The following is a 26559-nucleotide window of genomic DNA, read 5'->3' on the forward strand; positions in this document are numbered from 1 at the left end:
TCAGCATGTGAGCGCTGGAAAAAGCTAGCAGACGAATGGAGAGAGGAAAGCGTTCTCTGCAGGGCGCACAGTGCTACAAGTGCTACAACAAAAATCTAGCAAACAGTCGACAAGCATCAGTAGTGCTGGATTTGACACGTTTCAACAGAACTAATGGCTGCTTCAGAGTTTAACGATAAGATGCTGTCATAACGACAAGTCACAAGACTACTGCCGCCTTGATGTCATGACGGCATGATCGTATTTACTACATAAGTGCACACAACAAATTGGCATTGGTCATAACATGTTGTAATGGTGAATATTCACTGCAAAGTTTAGATAAGAAGTTTGTGTTTTGTTGATGAAGAACAGCCATAAAGCTTGCTGAAAATTTTCCCTTTCAGCCATGACCAAAGTACATTTCCCAGCATTTTCTTTGGCGGCACCAGAATGATGAAATAACAGCTTCAGCATCAAAATCTTCAATTAGTTCCGCTAGCATTAAAAAAGGGGTAAAAAGGGATAATATTGAAATGCTTAGGGTCGGTTTAGGCTTTTGTGTGTACCAAGGCTGCTTGTATTTAGTAAAAAATTTAATAATGTGAAATATTATTATTACATATTAAAATAATTCTATATTTCTACTTTAATATATTTTAAAATGTTACTTATTCCTGTAATGGAAAGTTGAGTTTTTAGAAGTCATTACTTGTAAAGAAATCCCATTGGTCCAAAACCCTGCCCTAAATAGCTGTCTATCAATCAATGTTTCAAGTTCCTGTGATGTTGTTATCGCAGGACTTTGCTTTCAGTGCAGTATGAAATTTTGCGCCTTATTAGGAACATGACGTTACAGATTTTTATTGGAAGTGTGAAATATTCTAACTTAAGCTGCATTGCAATGTCTCTTGATGTTGCTAAACAGGTTTCCATTTGTGAAATGCATCGCCTGACATTTGTTACACATGGCAGAGTGATGCAGCAGCCTTTGCATAGCAGTGTAAGGAAGGAGACATGCAAACACACACGCTGACTCACAGCACAAATGATTGCAAGTTGGAAAATCGCCACAGTTTGGGATTTTCATTGCGACAGGCCACACAAGACAAAACAGTGTGCTAAAGCAGGGCTAGCAATAGCATGAAAGCTCAAGCTAAGCCTGACAACTCCCTTGAAACGCCATCCACTCTGATCCTGAATCAATATCATCCTGTGGCACTCTCTCGTTCTCATTGCTCCTGCATCAACGGCTCAGGTTAGTCCATTTAGATCAACAATGCTGTTCCATTTTTGTCTGAATTCTCCACGTTTCTTTTGGGTTCAGAGGTAGCAATTAGTCAAAGTGAATCCCCACTGGGAGCAGAGATGCACGAGAGGCATCTCCACTGCCAAGTTGCACATGAACATAAAAAGACCCCCTTCTGTGCCTTCCGGAGCCATTAACCCTCTCGTCCGCTCTCGTAAAGGGTTACAGAACGCCCATTTAATGAAAGTCGGGTGGACCCAGCTGTTAAATTAACCCAGCTGCTTCACCCTAGGTGCGATGGCACTGCCTCTAGAGTACCCTAGAAATCACAGTCATCAAGCAAAAAGAAGTGTCACAAAATGTCATGTAACATGCACTTTTGAAAGCCATCGATAAGAAAAAGAAAGGAGAGAGTGACAATAGAGAAAGAGGGTTGGCAGCAGCGCAGGTACACTCCACAGCGACGAAATGTTTCCAATTAACAAATTATCTCCACTTCACAGCACAAAACCTATCCCACTGAAGTGTACTATGGCTTCCTATGAAGGGAGCACATTGGTGTCATCACACTTAAAGGCCAGAAACATACTTTAAGCAAGTATTAAAACGTAAACGTGAATGCTTATCCACCACACACACACACGCAGGCTTGTGATCCTGTTGTCCATAAAAGGGTCATTGACAAATAAGAGCATCCATGTTCTTAGAAATGCACAAATGTAATAGAAATGTAAACAAATTCAGTTTTTACAGAATTTACAGTGAATTGAAAATGAACAAAATTTAATTACTTAAAAATGCCACGTAGTTCTTTAGACCTTATGTTTTTCTTAGACCTTAAATACATACAAGTGTACACATTTTAAGAAAAAAAAAGCTCTACAGTTCAATATTTTGGACTCAGTAATTATTTTTCTAAAAGAACTTAAACGTTTTTTATTTTTAAGTGAAAGTGACATACAGCGAAGTATGGTGACCCATACTCAGAATTCGTGCTCTGCATTTAACGCATCCAAAATGCACACACAGAGCAGTGAACACACACATACACACACACACACACACACACACACACACAGTGAACACACACCCGGAGCAGTGGGCAGCCATTTATGCTGCAGTGCCCGGGAGCAGTTGGGGGTTCAGTGCTTTGCTCAAGGGCACCTAAGTCGTGGTATTGCCGGCCCGAGACTCGAACCCACAACCCTAGGGTTAGGAGTCAAACTCTCTAACCACTAGGCCACGACTTCCCATGTTCTGTCCTTTTATCAAAGAAAAGAATCCTGAAAAAAAATAGATCATGGTTTCCACAAAAATATTAAAGCAACACAAAATCTTATTTCATAAATATTAAGCACCAAAATAAATAAGGAAAATTATATTTTAACAAAACTGCCAACTAAATATTATGCTATTTATTTACTTTGGCCTTTTTGCTTTTATTATGATAAGACAGTATGTTGACAGGAAGTGAAGTGGGGGAGAGAGAGGGTGTGGTGGGGTGAGAGGGTCTGGAAAGGTTCACGGGCTAGGACTCGAACTTGGGACGCCTGAAGCGCCATGCCGCTATATGTCAGCCCACTAGGCTATCACCACCAGCATGCTAATTGCTATTTTTCTATTTTTCATAGCTCAAGCATTTCCATTCACATACTTTCAGAGAGTTTGTTTCGGCCTATAGGATGTTTTACAAACAACTGTCACATGACAAATCCAGGGCCATACAGACTCTCAGAACATCTTTGCCTTGGATCATGATTCATGAGTCTCAATGCAATCAATGCATTCCAATGTGAAAAGGAAATGATGAACAGAAACAAGCAAATCACTCGTCTTTAATGGGGAAGGTACAAGGCAAGAATCCAAGATTGTGTCTATCACCTAAAAGACCATTCTCTGATTTGTGGTTCTGTGAAGACAGAGGTCATGACCTCAACAGTCCCGCTGGTGCTTTTAAAATGGGAATCGAGATGCAACAATCAACTGAACACTTTAGAACTAAATGGTAGATGGGTCAAGCCTTGTGTCAGAGAAAGATATTCAACCCTGCTCATTCAGACAGAAACATATGGTTCAATGCTATAGGGTTTAGGGGAGTTTCAATGACCTGCGGCCCCATCGCCCCATTCCCAGGACTCACCTCAACCTCTCACCCATCATTTGTCATTTCTCAGTGAGGCAAGATCAGGACACAGAGATCCTGGAATGATTCCACGAGCCAGAGTAAAGAGGAGGAGGAGGACTACACAGTATCCATAAATCATATGCAATGACAGGAGGATCTCTGACATGCACAAGGCTAATCATTGACTCACAAAAACTAAAACTCAAGAAGGGAGGGTAATTTAACCCATGCACTGATGTAACGTGCATTTAAAATTACTGTACTGTAGCAGTTTATGTGTGACTACTGTAAGGTCAGTTTGAAATGTGTTTCATAAATACAATATATTGACTACAGATCTTATTATGATGAACGTTTAATATTTTGGGGGGTGTAGTCAAAAATGTCAGGGTGTTAACCTTGTACCATAAATAAAGAAAAAAAATGGATGAATTCTGGAAAAGAAAATAACTTTTCATAGTTGTTCTTGGAAAAAAAGTTGTTTGTTCAAATATTAATATTATTTGAAAAGAGAAAAAAAATAATAACTGTCTACCGAAAACATAACTTGGCGCAATCAATGTTTTTATTGTTAACTAAAATGATTCAAAATTGTTTTGGTAAATTAAAATATGGCTGAAATAAAATAAAATAAAATAGAAATAAAAACTTTTTAGTTGAAGCACTAAAACTCAATTTTGTGGAAAAGATAAATGAAAGATAAACATTAAAAATGACAAGCACCGAATTACTCAAAAGTAAATTAAAATGAGAACTGAAAATTCACAATAAAAGCTTATTCAATGTATTAATAAGACTATAATAGTATATTGTTACACCAGTGGCAGCCAACATGCAAAAACAACCAGAAAAAAAAAAAAACATATACTGTCATGTTCAATAACTTATAACATCCTTGATGTTTTTTTCTGGTTGTTTTTGCATTTTTACGACAAGGTAGTGTTAGTTCAGGTTGCAAAGTGTCATGTGGTACGTTCAGCTTGAACTGTATCTTCATCAGTCTCTGCTGAAGTGCTCTCATCGGAAACGGAATGACTTGTATTTGCTTTATTGATGCAAATTGCTCTCAGTGCAAACGCCCCAACAACTTCCCAGACGCAGTTCTTGGAAAATCTTTCTGATGACTGGGAATTACTCCAAACATTCGAACAGGATTAAGGTACCAACAACTCATTGTTTGCAGACACCAGAAGATGATTGAACAAACTATGCTGGAAGTCATTAAAATGAGCATAGAATCATGGTCCCCCAAAGGCAAAATCATTTCACGAGTGTCAGGACACATGCTACATGCTGCTTCAGATTTCTATTAATGTGTGTTCAGCTCCAGAGAAACTTAAAACCAAAAGAAACATACCGAGTTGTGGAGAGATGCTGCTTTCAGTTTGACTAGATCTGATGTTGCATTACCATAAAAAAAGCATTTCACAGAAACGGATGTTTCCCAGGAGACATAAGGTCTAGAATTCATACTATACCTGAAATAAGTCAGTTATCATAGGGTTTTCTTTTCTCTGTGACTTAGCAGGGTTTCTAGCCACAAGATGATTTGAGGTTTAAGTTCACTGCTCTGTCTGTCATTACTCCGATGGCATTTGTGAACACGGGTAATGTCAAAACGCACACCTCTGATGGGAGAATAATCCATTATAGGCAAATAAAACCCCACACACATTAACCCAAATGAACCTGACCCACAGAGCAATGAATCCTTTCAGCTTACGTGTGATTAATTGATGCAATACAAAGAGAGAGGCCACTATATGAGAATAAGATATGCTGGCAATAATAAATGCCCAATCTATCGCCCAACTCATGCTTGTGTGTTCCAAATAAGGCATTTACGATATATTTCACTATGATTTTCCCGCTGCTATACAAGTAGACAACATCATGACTAATTGCTGTGACTTTAATGCTCATTAGTATGAGAGAGCTAAAACAGAAACATTTAAACAGCATCTCTGATGTAGAAAAATTGCGAGTTGGGAAGTTCGATTAATTTAGTGTTCCTGTAGCTCAAGTGCTAGAGCATTGCACTATTAAGCGCAAGGTTGTGGGTTCGATTCCCGGGAACACATGATAGGTAAACATTTATAGCCTGAATGCACTGCAAGTCGCTTTGGATAAAAGCGTCTGCTAAATGCATAAATTTAATTTAATTTAGACTCGTCACATTTTCCAGGATGTCCATTTCAATGAATCGATCGATTTCATGATTCATTTGAATCATCATTCTGCATTAATCACGAAACCATTATTACATAAACTGCCACATTTAATTTGAATTTGTTCAATGTACACAAGAATTGATCAACATTATCACTGATGTTTCATGAACAAGGCCCAGTGGATGTTTGGCTAGAACAGTATTTTATCGAAGAAAAAAAAAATAACAATACAGTAATTAACCCACCTTTTCCAATCAAATATACCATTGTTCAATATGTTTGGGGTGGATTACATTTGTTTATGTTTATCATGTTTCAAGTCAGTATAAGTAGTACAGTAAAAACTGTAATATTAGTTATGTAAATATTACTACAATTTAAAATAACCATTTTCTATTTTCATATATTTTAAAATGTATTTTATTCCTCTGATTTCCAGCAGCAGCCATTACTCAAGGCTTCAGACTCACATAATCCTTCAAAAATTGTTCTAATATGCTGATTTACTGCTCAAGATGCTGCACAACTGCACAAACCTTTGAAAAGTAGTATATGTAAATACTGAAATAGAAAGACAATTCAAATATAGATTTCATATTACATACCAACAAAAGGCTGTAACACAAGAGAAAGTGTTTTTTTTACCCAGTCCTAGTTGCAACAGCAGCAATATTCAGCTGGTGTTTAATAAGATCCATGACCCCAAGGGTTCGAAATTCACAAAAGCTACTTTTAGCTTCTTTAAAAGCAGCAGCATTAAAGAAAACCACTGAGCTAGATCTCCTTCAGACTTTGAAACATCTGAGACAACAAGCCATTAGCACACTATCTGCACTTCATTATGAAATCTGCTTCTGATAGATCTCGGCCACGCGGTTGAAACCTCCCACACGAGAAAGTCACAGCATTCACACAAAGCGCAGATAAACATGCTAATGATGCTTACTGCACAAATCCCATTCCTGCAGAAAAGTAAAGTAGAGTTCTTTACAACCACGTAGACTGACAGTTAACAAGACACAGTCCAGATTGAGCTGATTATAGATCCTCTCCAATCCAGTGCAACGCGAGCACTTCCTGCTGCAGTTAAATCAAAGCAGGCCAGGAGGCAAGGCGGAACAATGCCTGAGAAGCTGCATTTCTTTCTCTTCTCTACTGCGTGTGGAATGTGGTTGTTTACAAAGGCCGCTCGGCCGCCCAGCTATCTTCTATCAAACGGTCCTTGAGCCCGAAGAGGAATACCAGAGGGAATGGAATTGTGCTCACTGTAATGCGACATTAGAATGTAGAGGAGGGATGCTCATCTCTTTTGTCCCGGGGTAAAGGAGGTGCAGCGAGACACCCCCCTGCCCACCCCCAAACGTTAGCCTGGGCGTTGCCGGTTCTGGCCTGAGGAAGCACTGAAACGCTTGAGAATGTACTGGTTGTTTTTCCATCTCACCAGAAATAACATCAATGCAAATCCAGGCTGTCTGAACTGGAAAGGACTCGACTGTGAAACATTTCACAAAGTATGTGACTCCAATTGGGAAAATGGATAAAAATACATGTTCCTCTTGAGAACGGGTGTTAGAGCAAGTAAAAATGGTGAGAGAAAAAGATAAAAAGAGTATCACTGTTGGATTAAACCATTCAGTTCAGCATTACGAGGTCATTCTAAGGGTGGATGAACTGTGTGTGCCATTCAGAAAAGTCACCCTTCATTCAGCGAACCATGTAGAAATGAACAACAAATGTACACATTAAAAACATCTATGCCACATAATGATCTAATAGATAGCGGTAATAGATATAATAGAAGAGATACAATAAAAGTAAATTCCAGAACTAAAAATCTGCGGTGATTCTTTAAAAGTGCCACTAATGACTGCAGAAGTCAGCATGAAATGGAAATTTCGCCCTGTTTATTTGTTAAATGCATCTTATTGATCCAATGTGAGCCATCTATCCAGGTTTTCTTTTTTCAGCTTGTAATCAAAAAGAATTACATTTTGTAATTAAATCAAAATGTCTTAACTCGATCTTCCATGACATATTCTCCAATCATTTAGTCAGCTTAAACTCTACCATTTCTTACAATCAACTACAAGCTTGCATTAATATCTGCCTCCAACCAAATCAATAACCACTAGATAGAACCATTTTACTCGCAACATGGAGGAAAAGATTGGTTGCTAGTTACATTACAAAACCACATTAAAATGGCAAATTGCAAAAGCTTTCTATGTTCCTGATTGATTCGATTACCAGAACAAAGAAGGGAGTAGAACTGGCATCATATTTACAAGAATCTTTAGCTAACTAAAAATCACACCTTCCAAACAATTTGTCGTAATATCACTATTTTTAGTGTCCCAAAATGCTGATCTTCATCCCGTTGACACATTTTTATAGATTTTAACAGTGCTTTAACAGTGCACAGATAAGCAAGTAACAGAATGTCTGAAGTTTCTCATCCACTCTGGGGATGTTCATGTTTCTACATGCTCTCTAGAGGGAAGATGTCTTCGTTCAGATGTTTTACACTCACCCTAGATCGAGAGACTGAAGTGCTGCCACAGCTGACTCACATGCAGTCATCAGCAAGCCAATGCTCACCGTTAACAAGTCTGGGCATCAACAGAGAAACGGAGTACCTATTAGTGAACACCGTGACAACCCTACAATAAGACTCCAGTGGTCCTCGCAATCTCGGGAATATAATCATTAATGATTGCTGCATAAATTATTTATTCAAAAACTAAAAAGGGACACAGGATGCATTATCTAGTTTTAAATGCCATGTGCACTATAGGGCTGTCAATCAATTAAAATATGACTAATAGGTAGCACAAAATAAAATTGTGTGTGTAATTATTGGCTTTGTGTGGATTTTAATTATTACATATATCTTAATAAAATATATATATATATATATATATATATATACACACACACACACATATATGTTTTATTCTACTACTTCCATGTCCCAATATATTCTACTACTTCCATGAAGTCAATATAATACGAAGTAAACAACATATATAAAAATGTATTTAAATGCATAGGAAATACACTAAATCTGCATTAATAAATGTATTTAAATAATAAAAAAAACTACGCTTTATGGACTTTATTTTTCCTTCGTAAGATGTTTTTGGCACTGACCTGTTGCTGCGATGCTTTATTTACTAATATAATTGATTAAATTTCAAGAAAACTTTCTTACTTTTCAGAAGCCATAAAGTTTACAACAAAACAGTTACAATGTCAAAACGAATGAATGCATTCAAAAGTAAACATGATATTAAAATAACTTGGCCTTCCCTTTGAACACAAACGCACCCAGAAGAACAATATTATTTAGGGAGACTATATTCAAGACTATACGCAGCAAGCTTGTGACGGTATAAATTTTAGTGTTGAGAAACTTGCACATTACATTTCAGACCCCTACTTTCAGCCCCTAACCAAAAGCATGGGGTTGCCAGATGTGGGACACACACGCATGCCGTTACACATTTGCTCTTACGCTCCTGATGGCCACATGCAGGAGAACAAAAAGAAGGTAGTGGTTTGGCGTAAGAAACTAAGTACACACACATACACACACACTCCATCAACAGAAGGGCGGGGAAAGCAGCAGCTGGTCTGAGGTCGATTTAAGGGCTTCATCTGAGCCTGACAGGAGAAGTTGCACTGCACGTTTTTTTGACGTGGACGAGGGGTGCCAGGAAGCTCTTGCTGGTTGAGATTAGGCAGCAGGCCCTTCCATCTCCCAGTCCTCCCTGCAGCGACGGAAACCAGATAGCAGCGCCTAATAAACCACAAGCTGCGCCCGTTCAGAATCAAGGGGGCAGTCTCATGCAACCGCTGTCTTGTGTCTTTATAAGGAAACTCAGTCACTGATGCGTGATGTCGGCAGTCCAAATCCAAAGCACACACATCAGATAACGCGTCTGCAATCAACGGCCAGCTTTTATGGTTCATCTCCGCACTGGGCTCCATTCTGCCTCAAACAATTTCAGGGAAGAATTCAAGCTGCACAGTAAGCTTGAGTGCGTTTTAAAAGGGTCACATTCTACACTTACGTAACATTTCTTGTTCCCAGAAGTCCACTAAGACCAGCAACAGAATTTGTTTAGTTTTATCTAATTGTTTTCAACACTCTCTAACCCCGTTTTAAATAATAACTTTAAGAGATCAATATGCAAACGTCCATACGACTGGCTAACCTGCACTCCACACCACTCAATTATTGGCATCGGATGGAATTTAAACATCAGAAAATTAGAGGATGCCATCTAAGCCAAAAATTAAAACACTCATGTAGAAAAATAAATCCATATATGTGCTTGACAGACGAGAACATCCCGTTTCTATGATTCCTCCCCTTAAAATTCCTCTGCAAAGAACAAAATAGTCAGCAATGCTTCTGGATAGTAAAGAAATTTGACACAGTAGCGAGAGTAGTATGGGAGTTAGGTTGTGGTTATTATGTTTATTTTTCCCATTCCAGACTGCGAGAACAGATCTAGGAGTCTTTACCTCACCAACAGCTCGTGGCTGCAGGCCAGGCTGTCTAACACACTGACCTAAAGAGTGTGTGACTGAAGACGGGGGACACAAGAGGAGGAGAAAGATGGAGACAAAGACAATGTATGGTGAACAATAAACAGGGAACGCTTGCACATTATTTCTCTGCACTGGTCTGTTCTTTTTTGCATTTAATCTTTCTGACATACACAGCATTGTGAGTGTGAGCAGAATGCCAAACATAGCAGAGCGTGTGCATGCTCGACTCCCGCAGGTGATGTCATCAGAGGGGACATGACCACACATGAGACAGCATCGCCAGCATATCTAGGTTCTTTGCATAAGAAAGCTCTAGTGAGTACTGATCACTCATCTGCTCTCGGATCTGGAACCATGAAACCTGAATCCGCTCAGAAAAGAGATGAACTCGGTAAGTGGATATGCTCCTGGCGGACTGGCACGCTCTACAAAACCCAGCCATCATGAGAAGAGCACAAACGATGCAAGATGGTGTGTTTGTAGACGAGGGAGAAAGACATTAATGAGTTTTTAATGTCCATACTGAAATGAGTCTCCTTAAGTTTCAAATGAAAGGCTCAGGCTAATGGAGGCTTTATACATTAGCCTGCATTCCACACAACATTTCTCCCTTTACCTTTTTTTTTTTTAAAGAGACAGTTGATCATACTGGAATATAGATCATAAAAATAATTTGAATTAACTCTTTTAGTCATTTTGAAGCTCCACAGAATCATTGTGTGGAAAGAGCAGTATGAACATTCTCCTAAACATCTACTTCTGTTACATAAAAGACCAGTAAATAATGACAGAATATTTATTTTGGGGTAAACAAAACTCTTGTAAGCCCTTCTGAACATCCCAGCAAAATATATGTTATTTTTATTAAAAACATAATCTGCATTTTAGCTCACTGGTATCACTGAGTCCCGAGACACAGTTTAAGATATCTGTCAGACATCTAAGTGCTTGTAGCTAAATTAAGTACTGGACAGAGGCTTATAAGAAAGCCACTTCACTCTCAGAATGAACATAAGTTCCCCATCTACTGACTTTAACCATCATGACATACTGCAGGTGAACTGCAATGCCTCACAAAAACAAAGGAAATGAAGAAAGTCTCTATAAAAAACACTGTAGCTGTGAGGAGGATGTGTAATATTAAGGATCTGGAAACACACCCGCCTAATCTATGAACACGCCCTCTTTGTCCCATGACACGCAGACCACACCCACCCAATAGCAGACCAATCAGGCCACACCCCCATGTCAGAACCCAGACCACGCCCACATAATCTCAAAAGACACAAAATACCCACCCCATTCCAGAAGACTGACATTCTCCAGTGGCATTTCCCTCCACTCTGATTAAGTGTACACCTACTGTACAAGATGATGAAAAGATGCTGTCCAAGGCAGATGAAGAGGATTGAACTTTAATTCTACCCTGTCTGCCTGTTCCAACGGGGAGATACTGCTGAAGAATACGTGTCTTCACTTGGAGAATCAATTCATAGGCCAAAAACAACAAAAAATATTCTTGTATATATATTCTCCAGACTACCGAAAATACTGAAATCAAACTGTAAACAAAGTGAAACATCCAGTTAATTGCTCTTAAAGCAGTTTTATCTAAAACAGATGACAGCAAATCTGCCCATGTTTTATTACATTGGTTGTTATACTTATCAGAAAAGTTCAGAAATGAATGGCAGAATCAATAACACAATGAAGGTTTAAAGCTGTTTGAAAATAATGCACCACCTACACTAAACCCTGCCCTAAACCTACCAGACAGTGTTAACAAAAGCATGATTACAGTATAAAAAAATTTGCTAAAGCAGAAATTTTTGCTTGTTTTTACAACTCTGTGCTCTTTTAGCATGTTTATAGTTTTACTGGACTCATACTTGAATGCAATGCTGTACCAGGTGAGCTATCGAGCAAGTTTACCACATCAGAAAAAACACATATGGATCTGGTTATGTGATGCAAACATCGAATTGTGTTAGTTTATAAATCATGCACTATGGTAAAAGTCATAACATAGTATATGAAAATAAGTCCTTATTAAAAATAATCTGCCTCTGTAATCATATTTCATGTGAAAAGGAAACATTTTTGCTGATGTCTTAATATCAATAGTGTTAATTTCAGCTGAAACCTGCAGTGTATTGTACATAATGTATATGGTATATTTGTGGATTTCTGAAATAACGCATATAGAGACATTTTTTCATTACGCGCATGTTGAAAATTTTGGCTCCTAAAACATCTTTCTCAATGACTTTTAGAAAGATTGAAAAAAGCAGTCATGATAAACTGGAAGAAAAAAAAAAGATAAACCTTACTGGGAACTTATGGGGATTTCCACACTCAACTTGTGGAGACTGAGAGTAACCCCTTAGTTCCCTAGTGTGCATTTACCATCATGCTTTGACAATGAAACAAGAGAAGCGTGTTCCAGAAGTTCCTAAAAACAACTTAATTATGCGCCACTAATAGTGAGATACCGAGATGATTCAGTGCTCAGCAGCCAATCAGAATTGGAGTCTGGTTTGAGGGCGACCTACAGAACACTTGACACTTGGTAGCAATACACCTCATCATGGTCTTTTTCAAGACAGATGTATGCCTAGAAAAAGCTAAGTGAAACCTATCAATCAGGTCAATTCAGAAAAATTTGGTCCGCACTCTGCTCAGTAACGTGCTAAGCAATCAATAAATGAATTAGCTGAAAAATGACACCATTTACGAAAAAACCAAGAGACGTCATTAGAGGAGATGCATCAACAGGTGCATTCTGAAAAGTGGGTCGACCTCATAAGCTTGACTTCTGAATATTAATTAGCTGATTTAGCATTCACCAGTAGTATTTGCTTAAAGACAGGCAAGTCTGGGCTAGGCGACTTCTAAATGGAATCGTTTCATGTGGCCAGCTACAATTTGTGTCAAACGATGATCAAAAAATTTAAGGGCAAAAGAAAATGTAAGTGTTCCCTCCAGTTTTAATGGATGTTATGCCCTGACACATCAGTAAAAATCCACACCCAAAGGAAAATCCCTCTGCAAAAAGAAGTGAGTGAGCTATTGCATATAAAAGTGCAGGAATAAACGGCTATCATTAAGCTAATTATGGTCAAAATGTAGGTCCAAATCAATTACATTTATGGCCCTAGGAAGATGGATAATTAAACTGTAATTGCTTCCTGTTTGAATATATCAAGCTAAGAAAAACTGTTTATAGCAAACAAAGTCATTTAGTCAATTCCAGTGGAAATGGAATTAGGAGGACAGCAGAGGAAAGACAGTCGGCCTGCCGGGATTGCTCGTGCCTACTGGTGCCTGGCTTTCTTTTCTCGGAGCTGAACAGACTGCTGGGATCTGCAGGGGTGGTTAGCTTTGCTATTCTAGAGGAGCACGGAGAGAAGCACCACGTTCTCCCATGGGATTCATCAGAGGGAGTCTGAACATGTCACTCCATAGAAAAAAAGTCAACTTATTTAGACAAGAGGCAAACCGGAGGTGAAACGTTGCATGTGGCATCGTACAAATAGGCAAAGACTCAATGCAAATATAAGCTGGAAAAAATGCATCTTAAAACATAAAAGAGATTGGCGTTCAAAAGACGTGCAAATATGCAAACAGAGAGGCTCATATACACATGAATGGGTCAGGTGCATGCAAATGATACATGAGAGCTCTACAGTAGCGCACTATACACAGTCCATGAGCCTATCTGAAGATGTTGGGATTCATTTCAAATCCACAGAGCGGTTTAAGGACGTCTAATTGAGAGCCACACAAAACAACAACTGGCCTGAGCGGACAGCTACAAATCAGAGCAGCAGAATGGATTAAACTACAAGTGTATGGCTTTCAAGATTTCTAAACCAAGCCCACATTTTAAAGAGAACCGCTCCTATAAAATGTAATGCTGCTGTAAGAAACCAAGGCTCAACATTAAGGTCTTTTTCTGCTTGCCCAACACACAAAGAAAAAATAAACATTTCATAAAATGATATAAATTTTTTTATACAAAAATAATAAAATATATATTAAATCATTGAAATTGAAACGCATTAGAAAAATAAAATGCTGCCACTTCTAAGTACTTCACTAATGGTATCATGTCTCTATGAATGCTTCAATTTACTCTATTAAACCAGCCTTTAACATGGGAATTCTTCAACCCCTTCCTTACCACATTTTACATTTCCCACAATCTATTACTATAATGAGGTTGTGTATACATGGCTCCACGGGAGTCTATACCATGACCTGTAACCCCATAAAACACAGGAGTCCCAAAGCCTGACCTCTGACCCTGATTTATCTCTGGTCTCCTCCACGTGTAAAGCCATCCTAAATTCCCATAAATGCTAAGAAACCAGTCTATATCCGTTGTGATTAAGGGGTCCTTGGGATCCTATAAGCTGGTCTTTATGTGCCAGGTTCCATCAAAGTGTTTCCCATGTCCCTGAACACAAGCGCCCAAATGAAACCCATCAGGTGATCATACGGTCAGTGTTATCTTTTTCTCAGCAGTGGGCTCCTTTGAGCAAAATCTTTTCACTACGTTGCCATAAATAAAACACACTCTTGAAGCTTTCGTAGGTTTTCCAGTAGAAGTTACTTCTCTAAGTAAAGCGCAGCAATGCGCATTTTGATGTCTGTTTAAACATTAAGGCTAACTCGCAGCATTTCTAGAAAAGAGTGCAGCAGAAGGCAAGGATTTTGTGTATGTACTTCTAAGAGGTCTAGAGCAAATCTAAGTCCTAAAAGATGAACAAAATACATTTTTACTACTATAAAACAATTAAGACGACAATATATGACCACCAATATTGTATTTTTTTTTTTTTTGTGAGAATTTTTATGGAAACATTGAGTGAAGAAAAAGTCAATTACAATCAATTAAAATTTTATATATATATATATATATATATATATATAGGCATCAAATCATTGTTTTTATATATTATAGAAATTTTTTCAATATCGGTCAATGCTGAATATACATTTTCCTTATTTGTCCATTACCTTTGTCAACATCTAACACAAACCTAAATTGAATTGCTAAAAACCATAATCATTTAATTATATTTGTTAAATTCCATTTGTCATAGTGTACCTTATAATACTATGATGCCTAAAATCACTTGTTGCATTAAAATGATTCTACTTGGATTTATTTTTTGTACATTTATTTAGAATTTTTTATTGTATTTTTTACATAATATTGTAGAATTTTTTACATCGGCCATAATATATAATTAGCAAGAGAGTAACATATGATAATGACAACAGCAGGAAGTTGTGTGGCCACTTAACAGGCTATGTCAAGTTTATGAAAGATAAATGGATGTTTAATTGCATTTGGAACCAGTCAGTAAAAATGGCCAAAAGGACTATATCCGTCATGAAGTGAAACATCCCCATGCAGAATTGAACTCCGGCAGAGCTGTGGCGGATAAGGCTACAGGTGAGAGATACGCCAGACTTGGCTGAACTCAGAGCCAAAGGTGCTGTTGCAGTCAGGATGGAGCCAATAACCAGCCAGCAAAGTTATTAGCACCTCAGCTAGCAGCCGGCAACAGATGCACTATCAAAGCTCCGGCGAATTTAGCATGGCAAACTCATGGCCTGCAGTAAATCTGTGTCAAAGCAACACAGTCTAGTGGTAATGACTACATAAACTGGTCTCTTGTCTATAATTAACACAAACCACAGCAGGGCTGAAAACAAACAACGTATTTGTTGTGTTTTTAACACAGCTCTTTTTCTAACTCAAATCTGGATGAAAGCATGTAATCATCACTAAGAACAAGCACAGGGCCGTTACATCAGAGACAGACTGAAATAAAATGTATAATGACATAGTATCTAACAGCAGTCTGGTTCAAAAGAAATCTAATTGGGTCAAATTGTCTATCAGAACGTAGGCTTACTATACACACAAGGCTTATTATGAGCAATGTTTATGAATGAGACAACACTGTTGATGATCAAGAACACGTAAAGGTTTAAAATGCTAGTATGCTAAAGCTTCCGATCTGAGCAACAGCTGCATTAAAAAAAACAAGGTGAAGAGATTCAGTGGCCCATGTAACAAATAGAAAAGGTTTTTGTTTTGATAAATGATGCCGTTTAAACTGGACCCATCAACAGTGAATGTGGTGAATCCCAACATGTTATTTACAAGTCAATCAACTCACCTAGGTTACAGGTTGTCAAGGGAGAATGAGCGAAAACAAACAGAGTAGCAATCACGGGTTCACGATCAGACGTTTCCTTCTTCCTATTCTGCTGAGAAAGCATTCTAAAATGATTTACCAAACTGAGCATTTGCTCTTTTTCTCACATCCTCTCAACCAGTGCGTTCTCGATTAGTCTTCGCAGAAACAGAAAAATGAAAATTCTGTCCATTTACTCACCCTCATGCCATTCTACAAAACCTATTTTCTTTCTTTGTTTCGCTGACCGTGATAGGCAGGATGTTCACGCTGCTCTTTTTCATACAATAATAGTGAATGGTGACCAAGCTTCAAAAATGAAAAAAAGCACCATGAAATCAAAACAGCAGTTCATACACTCTTAAATTTTTTTTCCAAAAGCGTGTTTAAGCAACGATTCAACCGAAGAACCACTTTAGTTCTTCAAAGAACCTTGAACGGTTCTTTAAAGAACCATTTGTTTCTTAGTTTGAATATAAATATATATATTTTTCCACTATAAAAATCCTTTTGTGGAATCTAATGGTCCATGTACCAAGGTTCTTCATGGAACCACAGATTTCAATATAGAACCTTTCTGACCATTATAATATGATCCATGCGCTAAAGTAAATTCTACCTCTCAAAGCTCTTAAATCTCATTTATGCAGTTTAAATAATCAATATTTATTCAATATGAAACCTGGTGTGATGTTACTTTCTCATTTTTGGTCACCATTCACTTTTATTGGATGTTAAAGAACAGTGTGAATGTTCTGAGAAACATCTCCATTTGTTAGTTTTTTTCTCGAAAGAGAGTTATAAGGGTTTGAATGACTAACTACGAGCTATTCCTTTAATACATAAACATAAAGAGATCTGCACTGGCATTTACATCGAGGCAGAATTTCTGATCTAACTATGAGGCAACTGATGCCCTGAACAATTACGAACACTGGCTCAAAGGGCAGGGGTGTTAAACATCCTCTGTCAAAACAATGTCAATAAGACTAAGGCAATGGCATGATTTCTATTGCTATACCAGTAAGCTGCTTAGAGACTGGAAAACAACAAGTCGGGAGGCAGATTATGGAAGGAAAAGGAGCAACGGGAGACGAGATCAATGAGAACTCAGCCCAACCTCTAGTGTCAAATGTCAACACATGGCAGGGCATCTGACGTCTGACTGACTACAGTATATAGACCCCAGGGATGTGCTTACACATAATTCTCTGCAGAGAATGAGAAATATCGCTTCATGAACTACTTGCTAACCATTTTGTTGAGATTTTCTAAATCAAATCTCAGCCTAATAGAAGGTGGCATCATATAGGCTATGTAGTAGATCTAATATTTCTGTGCAAAATAAAAATAAACTGACACTGTGAATGTTTGCATGTTTTGTATATATATATATATATATATATATATATATATATATATATATATATATATATATATATATATATATTTGTTTTTTGTGTGTCAATGACTCAAATACCTCAATAGTAAAAATGCCACCAAAGCTGGGAATCAGATCAGTGAGTTTTTCCTAATTAGATTTTTACTCTTTTGGTAAAAACAACAGTGCCATGAAATGTAAAAGAAAAAAAAAAGATACTTAGGCCATTTCAGAGCAAATACAACTATATTTAATATAGCTGGAAAATATCTAGATTTTGTGGAAATCATGATGCATTTTTTTCAAGACTCTTTGATGAAGAACAGCATTTATTTGAAATATAGATCTTTTGTACCATTATAAATGTCTTTACTATCTTCAGCTCTCATGAGCAGCTCTTTTTCTAAATTGATATTATCAATGTAATGCATCCTTGCTGAATCAAAGTAACATTTTCTTTAAATAAATGTTAATAATATAATAAAAATTCATTAATGAGACCAATTTTCATATATAATCTACATATAAAAAGCAACAACAAATATCTGAACTTCAATTTGATCATAATAAGCCTAATTTGAATGTCTATTTCTGGATCATAGACTCAGAAAAGGCCCCAATCTTGCAAGTCACAAATAGCTGCCACAGTCATCAGTCATGGCATACATGCTTAAATGAGGACAATAGATGGAGGAATTGCTTTGATATTTGCGTTAGAAAACGTGAGCATCAAGCAGAGCTCAGTAACCATTGGAAACAACTTGTGAGCCAATTCTGATTTCCTACACTGAGATCCAGTTGATATCTGCTAAAAACCAAGCATATTTACAGTATCAAACCCACAGCATTCATTAGCGATCTTTACACTGGCTTAGACTTGAACAACAATCACATGACTTTAAAGGAGGAAGGAAGGCGTGACAGGGCCACCAGGTTTCATGAGGCCCTTTGGCCTAAAGAGGAAGCGGTCCAATTTGCTGAGGGACGCCAACAGCCTTCTTTTTCCCGAACTGTCATGCTCTTCCTCTCCAGAGCATCTCCTTTCCTTTCTGCTCAGTTGGCTCCTCTAAAAGTCTCAAACAGTTACAGACAGCTGGCAGTTAATGTTTTTGTCATCTCATTACACACTGGCTTCAAAACGCTATTCTGTTTCCTAGTCAAATGTCAAAGCCTTGGTGGGAAACCACAAGCTCTTACTAACGTCGTAGCTGTTCTCAATCCTCAATTTTCAATATCAGGGGCTCAAAAAGTTCAGTTTAAGGATCTGAAATCGAAAAACCGCTAATCAATCCATTAACCTAAATGTATATAAATTTACAGACCCATAATAGAGTGACACTAGAAGAATACGGAGCGTAATTCAGACTAGCAGGCTGGTTATTCAGACACAGCCCTCCAGAGGAATCAGTCCCGACAGCTCTATTAAAACTGCCATTTAAAGTCAAAGAGATATTTGCTTCCCTGACAGACCCGGTGTTTGTTTGCATACAGTTTGACTCCTGTAATAGTGCTGGGAAGCGACTTGCTGGGAAGTTCTGATACAGCTCAAAGCAAGAACCACAGTGTCAACTGCAACAATCACGACTATAATTATACAAAACAACTAGGAATTACACAAAAGTGATACCTGAAATCGACACATCATAGCTGACGTGGCTCTAAACAGACGTTTCTTCTATATTTTAAAAGGGTGTTCAAATGGTGGGCTGCCTTCTTTGAAAGGAAGTCCACGTCTGTTGATTTAGTTATTTTCAGCATAGCCTAAAGACCGGCATTCCTCTGTGCCCAAGAGGACACACTATCACTGGGATTTCCTTCCTCTTGCTCTAGGAGGGACAGGATCGGGGTCAGGCCCCACTAGGGTGGGGTCATCCCGACCCACCACTCCAAAAAAGTGCCAAGTACTGGTGTGGTTACAAGCTTGGTATCTCAATTCGAGAATTTGGACATATATGTACACATGTATAAATTACAAGAATCCCTATTTTTTTTTTTTTTTACTCAAACTTGATATTAGGACAAAAAAGAAGCAACAACAAAGCTATGACTACATTAAGTTATATTTCACATGACGTTAGTGCACTGACAAAACAGTTTTGACACAGGAAATGTAAGGGTGCCATACACTTATGTGCCTTTGGCAGTGACAGATATACTGCGGCCTACTATTCCGTGATTGGGAATGACAAGTGCTTGCTTAAGACCCCATCAAAAACAGGAAATGCTATTCAGTCGGTTGCTGGTTGCACAATTTGTCATAAATATTGCAGCAAACATAAACCTATACAAATTCCACAAACCATAAATGGAGTTTTTAACTATTTAACACTGCAAGGTGGCACATAAGCTGCACATATACCACAAAAAAGGTGTATTTACATAATGCAGAGGTGGTATTAATGAATTAAACAAAAATAATGCAAAGGAAGATGTGAAATTGTAAATAAACTATAAAAATATGAATTTATAATATTTGCTTAAACGTGCAGTCATATTGGTACATTTTCAGCAAAATCTCATAGGCAAAAAAGGTCCATTGTCAACAGCAAAACCATGTATGAAGCACAGGCCACACTGAAGTCGCTTTCAAACCAAGCAGTTTTCTGTTGGCGAGTGCGACCAATTCGCATGACCAACTTGAACATGAGTGAAATCTGCATAGGAAACTGTTCGCCATTACACAGAACTCCCAATCCTGTGGAATCCCATTGAAGCGGCTAGATTTCATCCATAAAATCGTACATGTGACCGCACCTTAAGGCTGCACAGATGCTGCATTTCATTCACACAGAAGCAATGCAGTATCAGATGCAGATACTATGTGCTTGGGGGCAATCTGTTATATTTTAGCAGTTATTTATGTGACATGGCATTTCTACACAGACTTTATAAACAGACACAAAGCCACCTCAGAACAGCTTGTGAGTAAAGTCACCTTTGGAGAAAAGGCTGTTATAATTTGACAAGAGCCCCATCATTAAAGATCAAGCCATTAAAAATGCATGGAGAAGCAACACAGGATCTTCTTAACAACCTCTTTGAGAGACTACAGCTTCATATCCCTTCTCAAAGGACAATATTGAAAATGTCACATCTAACTAGGAGTCTATAAGGGCCCTGTGATGTGGTCTATTAACTGGAATGCAACATGAGGTGTTTTTTTTTTCATTTTTCTTTCCGTAAACCTTAAAAGCACGAGTGCAACGCATTCCTTCGTTATCTGACAGAAACTCCACCGTGAAAGAAAACCGAGTCTCCATTTCTCCAGTTCTTCTTGAATGAAGTAGTCATCTTCCCTCGACTGAGGAACAGAACAGAACTAGGCGGGGCCGCTAATCAGTCAAATCTAGAAGGAAAGACTGCGTTAGAAGCGCTAAATGTGCCTTTTCTCAAATCGCCTGACACCCCTTATCTAGCTCTTTACGTTAAACCATGTCGGAAAACGTTGATTTGACGGTTTGAAGCCGACAATCTGTGCTTCTTTAAACTACTCATTCGTACAACTTTTCCATTTCCGCTATAACTTCCACAGTGCCGTGGACATGAGACAACAGAAAAAAACGCCATTCTTTAAACAACACAGCGCCACGAACCTCGGGCGCTTTTACACAAAGTTGCCAACGATCTTACTGGCCATAACGTCGAGTCTGGTAAATCTAAGGAGTTGAATTGTTTCACTCCAGCTCCGCCATATTCGAGCCATCTTAGCTGCTCTTCCGCAAACCCCCGTGCCGGTCTGCTCTGCAACATTGTAACATTCCGCCGTTCAGTCGCTACAATGTATCATTCGAACTGTGACATCATAATCCCCTCACAGTTCCCCCGCAATACACGCGCCGTTACGACTGTAATGCCCACAGAATCTCGCGCAAAGGCGATACTTACGGCAATCCGCTACAGCTCCAGCCAGTCAGTCCGTCTGCGCCTGTGCCTGTGAAAGAGCTGCTCGTCTCTGAGAGGGTGGGTGAGGTTTAGAGTCGAGCATGACGTTACAGCCTCGGTTTCGGCACCGTACGCTCATGAACTCTGCCTACAATTGAGCGGAACGCGAAACGAGGCTGTTTAAAGAACGGTGAACGAGCGCTGCTAAATGTGGCACATGGACATAACAGTGTTGATAGATATGTACAGTGCCTACAGTACAAGATACAGAAAAAAACACTGTAGTGGTATCATGGTATAGTGATTGTATACGATGGTAATAGCCTGCTGCTTGCAAACATAGGATGGTATTTCAAGGTACTTAAACAATACTATGGTACATGTTAAAAACAACAACAACAACACGGTCTTATAAGTATTGCCAAAATCATGGTAGTAGTACCATATACTTATAGTTTTTTGTTTTTTACTGATTTTAAAAAACATGTCACTTTTCTTCCAACAGATGTCCATAGTTTCATAAATATATTTAAATTATATATATGAATAGGCGTTATCTCACATAATGTATAAATACGTGAGAGCACGCAGACATATATACACACACAAACATAGTGATATATAATATATTATACACACACTCACTTATTAAACACTCATATTTTTAAAGCAGGAATAATTACGTGTATCTTTTATAAAATAAATAGTGTTACCTGACAGGGTGAGACTTTTTTTTAAATGATAGGAAACCGAATAAAACATATATTGTGACAAAGAAAACTGATTCAAGAGATTGCACACAAATATAGCGGAATACATATTTTCACTCCTATTTTGTTTCTACATATTTACAATAATATTTTAGTACTCTTCTGTGATTATATATATATATATATATATATATATATATATATATATATATATATATATACATATATATATATATATATATATATATATATATATATATATATATATATATATATATATATATATATATATATATATACATACATAAATCACACTGAATTAAGTCATAGCGCTTTTCCACATTTTCGGTGGTTAAGGCTACATTTCAATGGCATCATTCTAATCCCAGTATGGCATGAATGGTCTCCTATTCTCCTGAGCAGCAACTCTCATCAGTCAGAAGCTGACTTTGCCACTCTGGGAGAAAAATCCTCAGCGCAGTCAAATGGCTCATTGAGAGCAACTAGGAGCAGCCAGGAATGCCAAGTATGCTCCCTGGCATGAGTAATGCAGGCCCACTCGCTGCTGTGGACTAGCATCCCCTCCACTCAGCCAGCAGTCATGTGGCCCTGAGCTATATGAAGGCTGAGATGTCTTCCATCGGTGGGGTCCTTAGATGCGGATCAGTGACCAGTGTGCGTTTTGCTGGTTTCACTGAATGGGGCAACTGAGAGACGAGACAACATTAGCATGTCGCCGCTATATCAGGATTTGGCTCGGCTGTGCAACGACTGGGTGAAAGGGAGAACATATGAGAGTGAACCGCTGAACAAATAAGAGAAAAGAGGAATGAGATCTATAGAGTTTGGCTTTCAGAATTTTGAAAGTCTGGGGGTGTTGAGGCGAATACATTGAGTAGACACCATATTTAATGTAACACAAAGGAAAATGAAGCTGTGAAGGATAGGGTTACAGTCTGTTTAGTAGATTTTACTATTGAGAAGAAAAGATTTGGGGGGAGCAATTAGATGTAATCACAGTTTCATAGTTTTTATTCAGGTTAAATTGAATGAAATTTATAATAGTTATAATAATTACAATAAATAACTGTAATTATAATAAAAATGATAAAATACATTATATAATTTACTTAACCTCAATTTTATTTTTTTGTAAATAGTTTTTTAAGTATTTATTTTGAGTGCAATGTGACAAAATCTACATAATTAGTGTGCAATTCCAGTAAATGCAGAGATAAATAGGGAAAAGAGGAACGTGAGCTATATATTTGCATTCAGAACGGTTGAAGTCTGTAAAAATTTAGGCAAATGTCAGTATTTAAAATATTTCTGTCACTTATCAGAAATTTTGAATATCCAAACCAGATGCAGCAATGAACATGTTGGTTAAATAAACATTGTTACATGCTCATTTTTTTTAAAGCAAACTTAAAATGTACTAGATAATCCCAGTTTTGAAAAAGTATGTTTGTTACAGGGAAACTGCTAATTTAATAGCAAATAATATGCAAGCATAATTGCACCCACACAAGGTGTTATTGCATAATAAAAATCACATAATCTTATTGGGTTTGTTTGTTTTCTTTAACTGGGCTGTATTATTCATATGTCTAACACTGTATTTTATTGTACTCTTCTAAATCCATACATTATTTCTTTCTTAGCAAACCAGACCTTTCCATTTTACTTTAGTTATACTGGATCTTATTCGCAAACAGAGGGCACAAAGCCAGAGGAAGCCACTATATATATTGTCCTGTTTTTGTAATATTTGTATTGTGTCACATTCCATCTTGTAGGTTGGATCAAAAGACAAATTTCCAAGTTAGTAGCTAATTTTTAACAACTGCTTTTAGACATAATGCTTTACTGCATAAGGCTATATTAAAGTAATAACATTAACTGAGCAGTATTGAGATGACTAGCCCCTGTAGGAGAGACTCTTTCTCCTAACGTCGGTTAGAGGAACTCCTATCTGTGAAGGTGGAAACACAAGCACTATTCATAGCTACATCTTCCTCTCAGGGAGGACGTTCAAAATTTCTCTATGACAACTACATGCCATTAGATTATTTGGTGTCGACCAAGTGCTACATATGCAAAATAAAGGACAGTAACATGGAGTGTGAGTATCAACATTGAACATTCAGATACTTCACACAGTATCAATTGTGTGTGTGCACACTTCTGTTTAAGTCTCTAGCCTACGGGCACAACTAATGAGCAAGTCTACATTACAAATAGGAGAAGTCTATAATACATGGTGAAAGCTGTCGGTTAGCATTCCCATGCTGAAATATATGGCCTGCATACTCCAAAGAATAATGTTTCTTCTTTGTCTGATGAGAAAGCTTGGCTATAGTAATGTTGTTTAATCATCTACGACGGGTTTTTTTCAAAGCTGCCAATTTAATTTACAACTTTTCAAAGACATGTAAAAGGTAAAGACGAGAGGATTTCAATGGAAAATCCACACCATTAACAACATTTATCCTAATAAACAATTATGGTCACAACACACACAAAGCTTAACAAAAATATGACAACAAATAAGTAATTTGAAACAGTTTAGCAAATGGAAAATTTTCTAATTAAAATTGAGAAAACTTTTTAGAGCATAAAAACAGGCTGCTTTAGTGATGTACAGTGCAACTGTATACATTTTATTCAGTTCAATACAAAACAGTGAATTTAAGTTACATAACCCAACTTATCTAGTTGAAAGATATCTAGCTGATATCTTTTAGACACCCTTTACCCATATTGGGAGTGCACTTTGTGCTGCCTAATGTCACAGTTTCTCATGGTAAACAGCATGTTACACAGATGTTTACATTCTGAGTGTTACATTTATCTTCATATAAACGGCATATAAAAAAGGAACAAACATTACAAAAACTAATTAAAACCAATTACAAAACCAATCGACCACAGAGGGATTTCAATATTTCATGGCAGTCCAGCAAATTCATGTTGCATATTTGTAGTATTTTTATGCTTTCAATCTCTGTGGAAGAATTTTTTCCCTTTTTCGTATAAAGTCTTTGCAGAAACCAGAATAACAAAGCAAAAAACGTAACGAGTCTGAAGAGTTGGCACCTCACTAGCCATTGTGTTCATGTCTCATATTTCACACGACACAGACCGCAGTAGTGAAAATTGTAGAAGATTGTAGTTCCACAGTAGGCTTTAGTAGGTCAGTAAACCGAGGCTATTATTCCCGAGGCTAGACTCTCGAGCCACGGTAGTGGAGAAGATCATGTCGATCCGTTTCGCTTGGTGTTGCTGGCAGCAGCAGTCTGTGATGGAGACACGGTCGGATGCTTCCCTGTCCAGCTGTCGTCTGCCCAGTCTGGGGCTTGAGGATACATCAGACCCCCGACTGAATCAACCAGTCCAAACAGAGCCACCAGAAAAGAAACCGCGGTTCCGATGAAGTAGATCTTCAGAAAGCCGATTCCAGACATGTTTCACTACGGATGTCCAGGCTTTTCTATTAAAAAAAAACCCCACCAAAGCACACGAGCCACGCCATCAATACCGGAAGTTAATAGCCTACATATTGGCTTAAGAACACAGTTATTTCTATTTATTTATTTGAGTTTCGCTGAATAAGGAGAACGAATACTACGTTACCTTAATCTAACTTTGAGAAGTCAGACAAAATGCCCCAAATATGACCCAAAATAACTGCCAAAATAGCCAAGACAAAGATTCAAACGCTCGTCTTTCTTACCAGGAGGGATTGTGGTCTCGCTTGCGTGGGAATTTATTACAAGCGGTTTCATTGGACGTGTGCGTTCTGCCTTCTCGCGTCATGACGTCATATAGAATCCCTCCGTGTGAAGGGGGAGTTTCCAGCGTTTGTAGAAATTCCCGCGAGTGAAAGCGTGGCTCTTTTGAGGTGAATCTTCTCGTTGAATCACGGTTCCCAAAACCAGTCCGAACATTTCCTGGCTCAACTAATCGGTCCAAGCTGTTCCCGAATCAAAAGCTCGTGCTTACAATTATTATTGTTATTTATTTATTTTTACCGCGCTAAAAGTTATATTAGTAGCCAAAGAGCAGGAATGTTACAAAATAAATGTGTTGACGACGATTGTTTGACAATTTTATTAACGCGTATCCTAAATGGCATTTTATGGTTTTACAAAAACCTAACATCTATATATGGCTTTATCGGAATATTTTAAAGCACGCAAAGCAAAGACGAATGGACGTACGGCAGGACGTAAAAGAATCACTGTTTTTTTTCTCTCTCAAGAATTGTTCAAAAGAGCCGATTCACGG

The 26559-nt window shown here is 37.9% G+C and overlaps 1 protein-coding gene and 1 long non-coding RNA gene across 3 annotated transcripts in view; both read right to left on the reverse strand.

Annotated features, from left to right (window-relative positions):
* The window catches only part of rap1b (RAP1B, member of RAS oncogene family), a 43563-nt gene extending 21850 nt beyond the window's left edge, over positions 1-21713 (reverse strand). The window contains exon 1 of one of the 2 annotated variants that reach the window (XM_059505314.1): positions 21563-21713. The gene's annotated coding sequence lies outside the window, so the exon portion shown is untranslated. The remainder of the gene's footprint in view (positions 1-21562) is intronic. The other variant, XM_059505315.1, reaches the window with a different exon arrangement.
* A 3198-nt stretch (positions 21714-24911) lies between these two features.
* On the reverse strand, positions 24912-26164 carry LOC132098387 (uncharacterized). The gene is made up of 2 exons (XR_009422901.1): positions 26006-26164; positions 24912-25762 (listed from the first exon to the last, which is right to left on the reverse strand). It is a non-coding gene; the product is annotated as an uncharacterized LOC132098387 (long non-coding RNA).
* Positions 26165-26559: the final 395 nt, after the last annotated feature.

This window comes from Carassius carassius, chromosome 22 (assembly GCF_963082965.1).
Source record: "Carassius carassius chromosome 22, fCarCar2.1, whole genome shotgun sequence".
NCBI lineage: Eukaryota > Metazoa > Chordata > Actinopteri > Cypriniformes > Cyprinidae > Carassius > Carassius carassius.